The sequence below is a fragment of the Schistocerca gregaria genome, chromosome 5, assembly GCF_023897955.1.
Source record: "Schistocerca gregaria isolate iqSchGreg1 chromosome 5, iqSchGreg1.2, whole genome shotgun sequence".
NCBI lineage: Eukaryota > Metazoa > Arthropoda > Insecta > Orthoptera > Acrididae > Schistocerca > Schistocerca gregaria.
The window spans coordinates 575,860,618-575,872,747 of record NC_064924.1 but is presented as its reverse complement, the minus strand read 5'-3'; the positions used below and the strand labels follow the sequence as shown (position 1 = coordinate 575,872,747).

At 48.8% G+C, this 12,130-nt stretch overlaps 16 non-coding genes across 16 annotated transcripts; all 16 read left to right on the top strand.

The window, feature by feature from the left end:
* Nucleotides 1-235: 235 nt before the first annotated feature.
* Trnat-cgu (transfer RNA threonine (anticodon CGU)) lies at nt 236-307 on the top strand. The gene has a single exon. It is a non-coding gene; the product is annotated as a tRNA-Thr (tRNA).
* Nucleotides 308-625: 318 nt separating this feature from the next.
* On the top strand, nt 626-699 carry Trnan-guu (transfer RNA asparagine (anticodon GUU)). The gene has a single exon. It is a non-coding gene; the product is annotated as a tRNA-Asn (tRNA).
* A 689-nt stretch (nt 700-1,388) lies between these two features.
* Nucleotides 1,389-1,460, top strand: Trnat-cgu (transfer RNA threonine (anticodon CGU)). Its single transcript has one exon. It is a non-coding gene; the product is annotated as a tRNA-Thr (tRNA).
* A 318-nt stretch (nt 1,461-1,778) lies between these two features.
* On the top strand, nt 1,779-1,852 carry Trnan-guu (transfer RNA asparagine (anticodon GUU)). Its single transcript has one exon. It is a non-coding gene; the product is annotated as a tRNA-Asn (tRNA).
* Nucleotides 1,853-2,541: 689 nt separating this feature from the next.
* Trnat-cgu (transfer RNA threonine (anticodon CGU)) lies at nt 2,542-2,613 on the top strand. The gene has a single exon. It is a non-coding gene; the product is annotated as a tRNA-Thr (tRNA).
* A 318-nt stretch (nt 2,614-2,931) lies between these two features.
* On the top strand, nt 2,932-3,005 carry Trnan-guu (transfer RNA asparagine (anticodon GUU)). Its single transcript has one exon. It is a non-coding gene; the product is annotated as a tRNA-Asn (tRNA).
* A 689-nt stretch (nt 3,006-3,694) lies between these two features.
* Trnat-ugu (transfer RNA threonine (anticodon UGU)) lies at nt 3,695-3,766 on the top strand. Its single transcript has one exon. It is a non-coding gene; the product is annotated as a tRNA-Thr (tRNA).
* Nucleotides 3,767-4,084: 318 nt separating this feature from the next.
* Nucleotides 4,085-4,158, top strand: Trnan-guu (transfer RNA asparagine (anticodon GUU)). Its single transcript has one exon. It is a non-coding gene; the product is annotated as a tRNA-Asn (tRNA).
* Nucleotides 4,159-4,847: 689 nt separating this feature from the next.
* Nucleotides 4,848-4,919, top strand: Trnat-cgu (transfer RNA threonine (anticodon CGU)). Its single transcript has one exon. It is a non-coding gene; the product is annotated as a tRNA-Thr (tRNA).
* A 318-nt stretch (nt 4,920-5,237) lies between these two features.
* Trnan-guu (transfer RNA asparagine (anticodon GUU)) lies at nt 5,238-5,311 on the top strand. Its single transcript has one exon. It is a non-coding gene; the product is annotated as a tRNA-Asn (tRNA).
* A 689-nt stretch (nt 5,312-6,000) lies between these two features.
* Nucleotides 6,001-6,072, top strand: Trnat-ugu (transfer RNA threonine (anticodon UGU)). The gene has a single exon. It is a non-coding gene; the product is annotated as a tRNA-Thr (tRNA).
* A 318-nt stretch (nt 6,073-6,390) lies between these two features.
* Nucleotides 6,391-6,464, top strand: Trnan-guu (transfer RNA asparagine (anticodon GUU)). The gene has a single exon. It is a non-coding gene; the product is annotated as a tRNA-Asn (tRNA).
* A 689-nt stretch (nt 6,465-7,153) lies between these two features.
* Nucleotides 7,154-7,225, top strand: Trnat-cgu (transfer RNA threonine (anticodon CGU)). The gene has a single exon. It is a non-coding gene; the product is annotated as a tRNA-Thr (tRNA).
* Nucleotides 7,226-7,543: 318 nt separating this feature from the next.
* On the top strand, nt 7,544-7,617 carry Trnan-guu (transfer RNA asparagine (anticodon GUU)). Its single transcript has one exon. It is a non-coding gene; the product is annotated as a tRNA-Asn (tRNA).
* Nucleotides 7,618-8,306: 689 nt separating this feature from the next.
* Trnat-cgu (transfer RNA threonine (anticodon CGU)) lies at nt 8,307-8,378 on the top strand. Its single transcript has one exon. It is a non-coding gene; the product is annotated as a tRNA-Thr (tRNA).
* Nucleotides 8,379-8,696: 318 nt separating this feature from the next.
* Nucleotides 8,697-8,770, top strand: Trnan-guu (transfer RNA asparagine (anticodon GUU)). The gene has a single exon. It is a non-coding gene; the product is annotated as a tRNA-Asn (tRNA).
* The last annotated feature ends 3,360 nt before the right edge of the window (nt 8,771-12,130 follow it).

Sequence of the window (12,130 nt, the reverse complement as noted above, 5' to 3'; positions counted from 1 at the left end):
CGAGCCACGTTATCCCAAAAGCTGTGCACTAGGACAAGAAATTGCAGACTGCAAACTTTTGGTGGCCTGACGGTCGTCGCCGATCGTAAGGGCGAAACAGTCGAGAGATTTGGTGAACGGCAATGTGGACACTCCCAGCAGCAGCAGTGCGCCAAATCAATTATCTGGTCGAGGGCTGCAAGATTCAGTGTGATGAAGTGAGAATTCGGGGATAGCTCGCAATTTCAAAGCTGCCGCCTTCTTAGCTCAGTGGTAGAGCACTGGTCCCGTAAACCAGGATTCGTGGGTTCGAACCTCGCAGAAGGCATCCATTTTTTTAACTTTCCTGCAACGTGCGGAGCTACCTCGAGCAATATCTATCACATGGCAGTACACTGAATGAAAGGGATGTTCTACAACCTATGTCAAGTATTCTACTGGCCTAGGAGGTTTTCTGAATGCATAGGCAGAACAGTGGTTTGTATGCATTTTGTAGTATAATGTCATTCGTTTATGAGCGTCGCTACAGTGTGCATGCACGTTATCCATGTGAAGAGGCATAAGCAGATGCTACCATTCTGCGAGATTCCTGCAGAATGTGTACGAATTGCGTTGATATAGAGAGCACAAGTGAGCCAAAGTCAACGCCTCCGTGGCGCAATCGGCTAGCGCGTTCGGCTGTTAACCGAAAGGTTGGTGGTTCAAGCCCACCCGGGGGCGACATCGTTTTAACCGTCACCGAGGTGAGGACATACGTCAACTTTGTTAGAGATACACAGCTAGTGTGGCAATTTGGCTGCGAAGGAGTGATGGCACAGATGCTTATACACATTCAGGCAGGTGGCACTGTAGGTAAAAACATGACCCTACACAGACGTTCTACTGTTTTCCTATTTATTCACCATGTGTGACACTGCAGTGGAGCGGCGCCCACTACAAAAGACGTTTTATTTACATTCAATTTCAGCGTATACGTCGCGAGTGCCATATGACAGGGCCTGTCTCTCGATGTCGATTTGTATTTTGTGTCTCTTAAGTGTCGGTCTGCAGTAGGCCGCTGTTGGCCGAGCGACGTGCAGTCGCCTTACATGAAGCCCCATGGGCAACGCCAGTGCCACTGTGAACAACAGCAAACTGTAGCCAGAGAGTGGAGCCGAAAGGCGCATTTCGCAGTCGAGCCACGTTATCCCAAAAGCTGTGCACTAGGACAAGAAATTGCAGACTGCAAACTTTTGGTGGCCTGACGGTCGTCGCCGATCGTAAGGGCGAAACAGTCGAGAGATTTGGTGAACGGCAATGTGGACACTCCCAGCAGCAGCAGTGCGCCAAATCAATTATCTGGTCGAGGGCTGCAAGATTCAGTGTGATGAAGTGAGAATTCGGGGATAGCTCGCAAATTCAGAGCTGCCGCCTTCTTAGCTCAGTGGTACATCACTGGTCTCGTAAACCAGGAGTCGTGAGTTCGAACCTCACAGAAGGCATCGATTTTTTTAACTTTCCTGCAACGTGCGGAGCTACCTCGAGCAATGTCTATCACATGGCAGTACACTGAATGAAAGGGATGTTCTACAACCTATGACAAGTATTCTACTGGCCTAGGAGGTTTTCTGAATGCATAGGCAGAACAGTGGTTTGTATGCATTTTGTAGTATAATGTCATTCGTTTATGAGCGTCGCTACAGTGTGCATGCACGTTATCCATGTGAAGAGGCATAAGCAGATGCTACCATTCTGCGAGATTCCTGCAGAATGTGTACGAATTGCGTTGATATAGAGAGCACAAGTTAGCCAAAGTCAACGCCTCCGTGGCGCAATCGGCTAGCGCGTTCGGCTGTTAACCGAAAGGTTGGTGGTTCAAGCCCACCCGGGGGCGAAATCGTTTTAACCGTCACCGAGGTGAGGACATTCGTCAACTTTGTTAGAGATACACAGCTAGTGTGGCAATTTGGCTGCGAAGGAGTGATGCCACAGATGCTTATACACATTCAGGCAGGTGGCACTGTAGGTAAAAACATGACCCTACACAGACGTTCTACTGTTTTCCTATTTATTCACCATGTGTGACACTGCAGTGGAGCGGCGCCCACTACAAAAGACGTTTTATTTACATTCAATTTCAGCGTATACGTCGCGAGTGCCATATGACAGGGCCTGTCTCTCGATGTCGATTTGTATTTTGTGTCTCTTAAGTGTCGGTCTGCAGTAGGCCGCTGTTGGCCGAGCGACGTGCAGTCGCCTTACATGAAGCCCCATGGGCAACGCCAGTGCCACTGTGAACAACAGCAAACTGTAGCCAGAGAGTGGAGCCGAAAGGCGCATTTCGCAGTCGAGCCACGTTATCCCAAAAGCTGTGCACTAGGACAAGAAATTGCAGACTGCAAACTTTTGGTGGCCTGACGGTCGTCGCCGATCGTAAGGGCGAAACAGTCGAGAGATTTGGTGAACGGCAATGTGGACACTCCCAGCAGCAGCAGTGCGCCAAATCAATTATCTGGTCGAGGGCTGCAAGATTCAGTGTGATGAAGTGAGAATTCGGCGATAGCTCGCAAATTCAAAGCTGCCGCCTTCTTAGCTCAGTGGTAGAGCACTGGTCTCGTAAACCAGGAGTCGTGAGTTCGAACCTCACAGAAGGCATCCATTTTTTTAACTTTCCTGCAACGTGCGGAGCTACCTCGAGCAATATCTATCACATGGCAGTACACTGAATGAAAGGGATGTTCTACAACCTATGTCAAGTATTCTACTGGCCTAGGAGGTTTTCTGAATGCATAGGCAGAACAGTGGTTTGTATGCATTTTGTAGTATAATGTCATTCGTTTATGAGCGTCGCTACAGTGTGCATGCACGTTATCCATGTGAAGAGGCATAAGCAGATGCTACCATTCTGCGAGATTCCTGCAGAATGTGTACGAATTGCGTTGATATAGAGAGCACAAGTGAGCCAAAGTCAACGCCTCCGTGGCGCAATCGGCTAGCGCGTTCGGCTGTTAACCGAAAGGTTGGTGGTTCAAGCCCACCCGGGGGCGACATCGTTTTAACCGTCACCGAGGTGAGGACATACGTCAACTTTGTTAGAGATACACAGCTAGTGTGGCAATTTGGCTGCGAAGGAGTGATGCCACAGATGCTTATACACATTCAGGCAGGTGGCACTGTAGGTAAAAACATGACCCTACACAGACGTTCTACTGTTTTCCTATTTATTCACCATGTGTGACATTGCAGTGGAGCGGCGCCCACTACAAAAGACGTTTTATTTACATTCAATTTCAGCGTATACGTCGCGAGTGCCATATGACAGGGCCTGTCCCTCGATGTCGATTTGTATTTTGTGTCTCTTAAGTGTCGGTCTGCAGTAGGCCGCTGTTGGCCGAGCGACGTGCAGTCGCCTTACATGAAGCCCCATGGGCAACGCCAGTGCCACTGTGAACAACAGCAAACTGTAGCCAGAGAGTGGAGCCGAAAGGCGCATTTCGCAGTCGAGCCACGTTATCCCAAAAGCTGTGCACTAGGACAAGAAATTGCAGACTGCAAACTTTTGGTGGCCTGACGGTCGTCGCCGATCGTAAGGGCGAAACAGTCGAGAGATTTGGTGAACGGCAATGTGGACACTCCCAGCAGCAGCAGTGCGCCAAATCAATTATCTGGTCGAGGGCTGCAAGATTCAGTGTGATGAAGTGAGAATTCGGCGATAGCTCGCAAATTCAAAGCTGCCGCCTTCTTAGCTCAGTGGTAGAGCACTGGTCTTGTAAACCAGGAGTCGTGAGTTCGAACCTCACAGAAGGCATCCATTTTTTTAACTTTCCTGCAACGTGCGGAGCTACCTCGAGCAATGTCTATCACATGGCAGTACACTGAATGAAAGGGATGTTCTACAACCTATGTCAAGTATTCTACTGGCCTAGGAGGTTTACTGAATGCATAGGCAGAACAGTGGTTTGTATGCATTTTGAAGTATAATGTCATTCGTTTATGAGCGTCGCTACAGTGTGCATGCACGTTATCCATGTGAAGAGGCATAAGCAGATGCTACCATTCTGCGAGATTCCTGCAGAATGTGTACGAATTGCGTTGATATAGAGAGCACAAGTGAGCCAAAGTCAACGCCTCCGTGGCGCAATCGGCTAGCGCGTTCGGCTGTTAACCGAAAGGTTGGTGGTTCAAGCCCACCCGGGGGCGACATCGTTTTAACCGTCACCGAGGTGAGGACATACGTCAACTTTGTTAGAGATACACAGCTAGTGTGGCAATTTGGCTGCGAAGGAGTGATGCCACAGATGCTTATACACATTCAGGCAGGTGGCACTGTAGGTAAAAACATGACCCTACACAGACGTTCTACTGTTTTCCTATTTATTCACCATGTGTGACACTGCAGTGGAGCGGCGCCCACTACAAAAGACGTTTTATTTACATTCAATTTCAGCGTATACGTCGCGAGTGCCATATGACAGGGCCTGTCTCTCGATGTCGATTTGTATTTTGTGTCTCTTAAGTGTCGATCTGCAGTAGGCCGCTGTTGGCCGAGCGACGTGCAGTCGCCTTACATGAAGCCCCATGGGCAACGCCAGTGCCACTGTGAACAACAGCAAACTGTAGCCAGAGAGTGGAGCCGAAAGGCGCATTTCGCAGTCGAGCCACGTTATCCCAAAAGCTGTGCACTAGGACAAGAAATTGCAGACTGCAAACTTTTGGTGGCCTGACGGTCGTCGCCGATCGTAAGGGCGAAACAGTCGAGAGATTTGGTGAACGGCAATGTGGACACTCCCAGCAGCAGCAGTGCGCCAAATCAATTATCTGGTCGAGGGCTGCAAGATTCAGTGTGATGAAGTGAGAATTCGGGGATAGCTCGCAACTTCAAAGTTGCCGCCTTCTTAGCTCAGTGGTAGAGCACTGGTCTCGTAAACCAGGAGTCGTGAGATCGAACCTCACAGAAGGCATCCATTTTTTTAACTTTCCTGCAACGTGCGGAGCTACCTCGAGCAATGTCTATCACATGGCAGTACACTGAATGAAAGGGATGTTCTACAACCTATGACAAGTATTCTACTGGCCTAGGAGGTTTTCTGAATGCATAGGCAGAACAGTGGTTTGTATGCATTTTGTAGTATAATGTCATTCGTTTATGAGCGTCGCTACAGTGTGCATGCACGTTATCCATGTGAAGAGGCATAAGCAGATGCTACCATTCTGCGAGATTCCTGCAGAATGTGTACGAATTGCGTTGATATGGAGAGCATTAGTGAGCCAAAGTCAACGCCTCCGTGGCGCAATCGGCTAGCGCGTTCGGCTGTTAACCGAAAGGTTGGTGGTTCAAGCCCACCCGGGAGCGAAATCGTTTTAACCGTCACCGAGGTGAGGACATACGTCAACTTTGTTAGAGATACACAGCTAGTGTGGCAATTTGGCTGCGAAGGAGTGATGCCACAGATGCTTATACACATTCAGGCAGGTGGCACTGTAGGTAAAAACATGACCCTACACAGACGTTCTACTGTTTTCCTATTTATTCACCATGTGTGACACTGCAGTGGAGCGGCGCCCACTACAAAAGACGTTTTATTTACATTCAATTTCAGCGTATACGTCGCGAGTGCCATATGACAGGGCCTGTCTCTCGATGTCGATTTGTATTTTGTGTCTCTTAAGTGTCGGTCTGCAGTAGGCCGCTGTTGGCCGAGCGACGTGCAGTCGCCTTACATGAAGCCCCATGGGCAACGCCAGTGCCACTGTGAACAACAGCAAACTGTAGCCAGAGAGTGGAGCCGAAAGGCGCATTTCGCAGTCGAGCCACGTTATCCCAAAAGCTGTGCACTAGGACAAGAAATTGCAGACTGCAAACTTTTGGTGGCCTGACGGTCGTCGCCGATCGTAAGGGCGAAACAGTCGAGAGATTTGGTGAACGGCAATGTGGACACTCCCAGCAGCAGCAGTGCGCCAAATCAATTATCTGGTCGAGGGCTGCAAGATTCAGTGTGATGAAGTGAGAATTCGGCGATAGCTCGCAAATTCAAAGCTGCCGCCTTCTTAGCTCAGTGGTAGAGCACTGGTCTTGTAAACCAGGAGTCGTGAGTTCGAACCTCACAGAAAGCATCCATTTTTTTAACTTTCCTGCAACGTGCGGAGCTACCTCGAGCAATATCTATCACATGGCAGTACACTGAATGAAAGGGATGTTCTACAACCTATGTCAAGTATTCTACTGGCCTAGGAGGTTTACTGAATGCATAGGCAGAACAGTGGTTTGTATGCATTTTGAAGTATAATGTCATTCGTTTATGAGCGTCGCTACAGTGTGCATGCACGTTATCCATGTGAAGAGGCATAAGCAGATGCTACCATTCTGCGAGATTCCTGCAGAATGTGTACGAATTGCGTTGATATAGAGAGCACAAGTGAGCCAAAGTCAACGCCTCCGTGGCGCAATCGGCTAGCGCGTTCGGCTGTTAACCGAAAGGTTGGTGGTTCAAGCCCACCCGGGGGCGACATCGTTTTAACCGTCACCGAGGTGAGGACATACGTCAACTTTGTTAGAGATACACAGCTAGTGTGGCAATTTGGCTGCGAAGGAGTGATGCCACAGATGCTTATACACATTCAGGCAGGTGGCACTGTAGGTAAAAACATGACCCTACACAGACGTTCTACTGTTTTCCTATTTATTCACCATGTGTGACACTGCAGTGGAGCGGCGCCCACTACAAAAGACGTTTTATTTACATTCAATTTCAGCGTATACGTCGCGAGTGCCATATGACAGGGCCTGTCTCTCGATGTCGATTTGTATTTTGTGTCTCTTAAGTGTCGATCTGCAGTAGGCCGCTGTTGGCCGAGCGACGTGCAGTCGCCTTACATGAAGCCCCATGGGCAACGCCAGTGCCACTGTGAACAACAGCAAACTGTAGCCAGAGAGTGGAGCCGAAAGGCGCATTTCGCAGTCGAGCCACGTTATCCCAAAAGCTGTGCACTAGGACAAGAAATTGCAGACTGCAAACTTTTGGTGGCCTGACGGTCGTCGCCGATCGTAAGGGCGAAACAGTCGAGAGATTTGGTGAACGGCAATGTGGACACTCCCAGCAGCAGCAGTGCGCCAAATCAATTATCTGGTCGAGGGCTGCAAGATTCAGTGTGATGAAGTGAGAATTCGGCGATAGCTCGCAAATTCAGAGCTGCCGCCTTCTTAGCTCAGTGGTACATCACTGGTCTCGTAAACCAGGAGTCGTGAGTTCGAACCTCACAGAAGGCATCGATTTTTTTAACTTTCCTGCAACGTGCGGAGCTACCTCGAGCAATGTCTATCACATGGCAGTACACTGAATGAAAGGGATGTTCTACAACCTATGACAAGTATTCTACTGGCCTAGGAGGTTTTCTGAATGCATAGGCAGAACAGTGGTTTGTATGCATTTTGTAGTATAATGTCATTCGTTTATGAGCGTCGCTACAGTGTGCATGCACGTTATCCATGTGAAGAGGCATAAGCAGATGCTACCATTCTGCGAGATTCCTGCAGAATGTGTACGAATTGCGTTGATATAGAGAGCACAAGTGAGCCAAAGTCAACGCCTCCGTGGCGCAATCGGCTAGCGCGTTCGGCTGTTAACCGAAAGGTTGGTGGTTCAAGCCCACCCGGGGGCGACATCGTTTTAACCGTCACCGAGGTGAGGACATTCGTCAACTTTGTTAGAGATACACAGCTAGTGTGGCAATTTGGCTGCGAAGTAGTGATGCCACAGATGCTTATACACATTCAGGCAGGTGGCACTGTAGGTAAAAACATGACCCTACACAGACGTTCTACTGTTTTCCTATTTATTCACCATGTGTGACACTGCAGTGGAGCGGCGCCCACTACAAAAGACGTTTTATTTACATTCAATTTCAGCGTATACGTCGCGAGTGCCATATGACAGGGCCTGTCTCTCGATGTCGATTTGTATTTTGTGTCTCTTAAGTGTCGGTCTGCAGTAGGCCGCTGTTGGCCGAGCGATGTGCAGTCGCCTTACATGAAGCCCCATGGGCAACGCCAGTGCCACTGTGAACAACAGCAAACTGTAGCCAGAGAGTGGAGCCGAAAGGCGCATTTCGCAGTCGAGCCACGTTATCCCAAAAGCTGTGCACTAGGACAAGAAATTGCAGACTGCAAACTTTTGGTGGCCTGACGGTCGTCGCCGATCGTAAGGGCGAAACAGTCGAGAGATTTGGTGAACGGCAATGTGGACACTCCCAGCAGCAGCAGTGCGCCAAATCAATTATCTGGTCGAGGGCTGCAAGATTCAGTGTGATGAAGTGAGAATTCGGGGATAGCTCGCAATTTCAAAGCTGCCGCCTTCTTAGCTCAGTGGTAGAGCACTGGTCCCGTAAACCAGGATTCGTGGGTTCGAACCTCGCAGAAGGCATCCATTTTTTTAACTTTCCTGCAACGTGCGGAGCTACCTCGAGCAATATCTATCACATGGCAGTACACTGAATGAAAGGGATGTTCTACAACCTATGTCAAGTATTCTACTGGCCTAGGAGGTTTTCTGAATGCATAGGCAGAACAGTGGTTTGTATGCATTTTGTAGTATAATGTCATTCGTTTATGAGCGTCGCTACAGTGTGCATGCACGTTATCCATGTGAAGAGGCATAAGCAGATGCTACCATTCTGCGAGATTCCTGCAGAATGTGTACGAATTGCGTTGATATAGAGAGCACAAGTGAGCCAAAGTCAACGCCTCCGTGGCGCAATCGGCTAGCGCGTTCGGCTGTTAACCGAAAGGTTGGTGGTTCAAGCCCACCCGGGGGCGACATCGTTTTAACCGTCACCGAGGTGAGGACATACGTCAACTTTGTTAGAGATACACAGCTAGTGTGGCAATTTGGCTGCGAAGGAGTGATGGCACAGATGCTTATACACATTCAGGCAGGTGGCACTGTAGGTAAAAACATGACCCTACACAGACGTTCTACTGTTTTCCTATTTATTCACCATGTGTGACACTGCAGTGGAGCGGCGCCCACTACAAAAGACGTTTTATTTACATTCAATTTCAGCGTATACGTCGCGAGTGCCATATGACAGGGCCTGTCTCTCGATGTCGATTTGTATTTTGTGTCTCTTAAGTGTCGGTCTGCAGTAGGCCGCTGTTGGCCGAGCGACGTGCAGTCGCCTTACATGAAGCCCCATGGGCAACGCCAGTGCCACTGTGAACAACAGCAAACTGTAGCCAGAGAGTGGAGCCGAAAGGCGCATTTCGCAGTCGAGCCACGTTATCCCAAAAGCTGTGCACTAGGACAAGAAATTGCAGACTGCAAACTTTTGGTGGCCTGACGGTCGTCGCCGATCGTAAGGGCGAAACAGTCGAGAGATTTGGTGAACGGCAATGTGGACACTCCCAGCAGCAGCAGTGCGCCAAATCAATTATCTGGTCGAGGGCTGCAAGATTCAGTGTGATGAAGTGAGAATTCGGCGATAGCTCGCAAATTCAAAGCTGCCGCCTTCTTAGCTCAGTGGCAGTCTGCCTGCAGCGGCGGTGGCGAGCGGTTCGTCGTGCTGTGCTTCGCTCTGCGGCTGGCTTTGTTTACATCCGCTGTGTAAGTCTGTGCGTTTTCGCCGGCGCTTCGCAGTAGTTAGATATTCTGTCAACGTTCGAAAATGCAGTAATGGCTCAACTTAGTAGAAAGGACACTCTGAAATTTACCTTTGATCGACGTTTTGCTCGACCTAAATCTTTCGAAATTGAGGATTGGTTAGAGGAAGTTGTTCAAGTTCCGTTTGAAGATACTGTTGGTTTTCACTTGTCAATTGTGAGTAGTGTGATGTACTTGAAGCTGAAAAACCCTGAGTTATGCGAACGAGTTGTCAATAATACCGGTGGTAAGCTTAAGTTTAAACACAGTGATGGAAATATTGGCGAAGTTACTGTCGATCACGTGGGACTTGGTATTCGAACAATTCGAATTTTTGAGCTACCCTTTGAAGTTCCTACAGATGCGATCAATCTTGTTATTGCACCCTTTGGGAAGGTCCTCAGTAATTTTGCAGAAAAATGGTCCGGTGCTCACAAATATCCGGTTTTGAACGGTGTCAGGCAGTTGAAGGTGGACTTATTACGACATATTCCGTCTTACATTAACGTTTGCGGTTATCGAGGTATCGTCATTTATGATGGTCAACCACGAACGTGTGCAGCTTGCAATTCGCCAGGTCATATTCGTTCTGAATGTATTCAAAGACGTGTTGTGCAGCTGCCGACAGGTGAACCGGTGAAGTCCGCGGAGATGACTATTTTGTCCACCACTTACGCTTCGGTGGCTCGCGACCAACCGACCGACCAACTGCCCATGGATACCGAAGTAGACATTCGCCCCCAACCAACCCTTCCTCCAACGGCCGAGCAACTTGTTGACATTTCTGAGCGACAAAAGCAACACCTGAGTGTGAGTGACGTGGTTGATTCCGTAGCGCAGTCCCCGACTCTGTCAACAGAACAAAATTCCACCTCCTCAGAGACGCAGGTCAGGACTGTGACTGCTGAATGTCGTTCCCCACAACCCCACCATGAAATCTCGGATTCCGATGAGCGTTGTCCACCTGCTAAATCCCCGCGGAAGAACAAGAAACGCAGAATCGCCCGCCAGGGTGCGGAAGAGGCGGCGGCGTCGTTGCGGGGAAAGGTGCAGCAAATCATGGACAAAGTCAGTGCAAAATCACCAGAATCCTCCCGACAACAGGCGCTAACTTCTGCACACCTGCGGGATGAAGATCGTGCAATCACGCTAACTGAGCCCTCTCGCGATGCTACCGGCCAGGTGTCTCCCATGTGCAGTGACGATGTTGATCATTGTTTAAAAGAACAACGACAACATCATCCTCTTGCGTCCAAGAACCCCAGCACTATAGACTGGGCGGCGGAACCAGAGGTCGAACACATGGACGCTGATGCAACTGATATTCCAGTCACTTCCCGATTTCCCGAACAGCCTTCTACGGCAGTAGAACCGGCACATGATGATAAGTTACAGGATCCACGGCAGGCAAACTAAGAAGAGGACTCTGACTTCTTTTAAAACGGCGCCGATTCCTTCTTACTCTCGTAAGAGCGTGAATGACTGATCAGCAGGCGTATAAAATTGGTACATTAAATATAAATAAAATCCGCAGTTCCCTCAAACTCGACAACATCGTAGACCTCTTATACGCCGCCGACATTGATATCCTCTTGCTTCAGGAGGTCGCCGACATTGCTTTGAACCACATTCCCGGTTATAATGTGACGGCCAATCCGGGACACGGTTCCGATTTAGGCACCGCTATTCTCACGAAAGAAGGAATTATCGTCCAGAATGTAGAACGACTCATAAGTTGTAGGGGAATTGGCGTGACTATCAATAATGTTAGACTCCTAAATCTGTATGCACCATCCGGCTCAACTAATAGGCGACGCCGAGCGGACTTTTTCAAGGAAGAAATACTTCCGCTTTTTGCAACACAATATGACCACCTAATATTGGCGGGAGATTTTAACTGTGTACTTAACGCCAAAGATCAGACGCCGCATTTCAATAAATCGATTGAATTAGAACAGATCGTCAAGGATTTACGTTTAGTCGATACGTGGGAGCACAAGTTTGGTACAACACCTGGTTTTACTCACGTCACGAATCATTCAGCGAGTAGATTGGACCGCATTTACGTATCGGACACTCTCAGACAGCGAATTTTACAAACTGAGGTCTGGCCAACCAGTTTCTCCGACCATGCGGCTTATATTTGCACGCTGAATTTGGGGAAACAGGAAACCTACCGAGGCAAAGGACTATGGAAACTAAATGTTGCACATTTAGACGATCCTGAATGCAGAGAAGCCTTCACTCGAGCGTGGAATGAAAGTGAAGCCAAATTCAGTACGTACGGCTCGGCATTGCAATGGTGGCTCGAATGCGCTAAACCGAAAATTCGTAAATCCATGATACAATATTCCCGGAATAAGAACTGGTGGTTTAAGAGAACGATGGAGTTTTATTATCAATGTCTTCGAGACTTATATACTCTTGATGCCACTGTGATTGACAACTACCCCCGCATTAAAAGACTGCAAGCAAAAATATTACTTTTGAAACGAAAACAGATGGAAGGTTACAAAATTAGAGGTCGGGTTTCGACT